This window comes from Sinocyclocheilus anshuiensis, unplaced genomic scaffold, assembly GCF_001515605.1.
Source record: "Sinocyclocheilus anshuiensis isolate Anshui unplaced genomic scaffold, SAMN03320099.WGS_v1.1 scaffold1994, whole genome shotgun sequence".
NCBI classification, from domain to species: domain Eukaryota; kingdom Metazoa; phylum Chordata; class Actinopteri; order Cypriniformes; family Cyprinidae; genus Sinocyclocheilus; species Sinocyclocheilus anshuiensis.
The window spans coordinates 297,071-298,806 of record NW_015548215.1 but is presented as its reverse complement, the minus strand read 5'-3'; the positions used below and the strand labels follow the sequence as shown (position 1 = coordinate 298,806).

Below are 1,736 nucleotides of genomic sequence, written 5' to 3'. Positions count from 1 at the left end.
TCTTGTCATTTTTTTTTTTTTTTGTTTTATTGGAATGGTCTGAAACTTGGTAAATGGCACTTGCGATGTGAACACACACAAAAAATGACGCATTGGAAACGAATGGAAAGTGAATTTCATCTAGTGAAAACGTTTGGTACTGCGCTCAAACAAAATCTGATGTTTTGTGATATCAACTTCAAATTTGGAGCACAACATGATTTGATTTATGGATTTTCTCCAAGTTTTAGAGTAAAACATGTTTCTGGAAATATATTTCATGTAATATTTGAAAATGGTATTTTTGTGCATTTTTCTTTTTTTTTTGCCAGGTGTCTTCTTTAGAAACAGACCAAACTTAAGTCTTCTTTCAAGATTTACAACAGTTTCAGGTCTATGCTCAAAAAGTGCTCAAAAAGTAATATAGGTAATTAAAATTAATATAGGTAATTTTAATTGGATCAAAATATAGTATATTCATAGTATATAGTACATTCATTTCATTAAAATAAATAAATATATAGATAGATAAATAAATAAGTACATTTTTAATTGTTTCATGAGCAGAATCAGAGGGTTAAGTAGATTTTTCTGACTCCATTGACAGATATTTCTTTTTAAATCATAAACTAACTTCATTTTGATCAATTTAAATAAAACAAGACTTTATCATTTTGCTTCTTAAGTAAATGTATCTTGATTTAATCATCTTTAGACATTTGCACTGGAAAACAAGACCAAAATACGGAGAAAGATATACATTTTTTGCAATTTAGTACAGTAAAATCTATTTCCATATTCTAGTGTTTAAAGGCAGAACTATTTATTTATTTATTTATTTATTAAATGAAATTAAAAAACAACGATGATCTGTTGGAAGTTGATTTTCAAACTTTGAAGTCTTGCTAATACAAAACATTTACATTTAGAGACCAGACTGTGTTCCCTTCAATTTATTCTGTTCATTTTCTTTACTTGGTCTTAAAAAATTCTTAAATCTACCTTCATGAAGCCTGCAGAACCCCTGCTATGAATAGTTTGTGTGCCATCGGTCCGTCTCTGTGGGAACGGAGCAGGTTGCTCATCGGGAGCGTCAGATTGCGTCGGATCGCCGCTGTAATGCCAGCGAATGTGTGTGAAACGCTGAATTGCACTGAAGTGCTGCTCAGATTGAACCCAGAATGAAATTGATCGTGTTACGGAGCCGACGAGCAGAGGTTTCATTAGAGATGAAGCCCAGACAGCACAAACTGATTTACCTGTGCTTTACTGTAAGCTCTAGCATCGCTTCAAAACACTGTTGTCTGTCGGGGGAAAAAAATCTTTATTTGCAGTATAATAAATGCAGTATCAAAGTAGTGATAATTAGGTGAACTGCACAAAAATATCCGGGTCATATTTGGCTCAAAAATCAAAAGAAAAAATGATATTTTGCATAAAGAAAAAATAAAATAAAATGGACAATTAAATACATTTTACCCCCAAATTCTCATTACTGTAATGCAGTATTTTTTGTTATTAAAGTAAATAATATTGTCATGAAACTAACACAATACAAAATATCTTAATGCTCTTAAAAATTGTTTTATTTTAATAAATGTATTTTCTCCTTTCTTTCACAATCTCATGCACAGCCCTCAAAATCATCAATATTTAATTAATTATAAATATGATCAATAATACAATAATAATTGTAATAATTAATAATTAGAATTATTATATATATATCTATATCTCTCTCTCTCTCTCTCTCTCTA

General features: G+C 29.9%; 1 protein-coding gene across 1 annotated transcript in view; it reads left to right on the top strand.

Annotated features, from left to right (window-relative positions):
* LOC107653871 (receptor-type tyrosine-protein phosphatase mu-like) overlaps positions 1 to 1,736 on the top strand; it is a 208,593-nt gene that overhangs the window by 69,317 nt on the left and 137,540 nt on the right. The window lies entirely within an intron of this gene.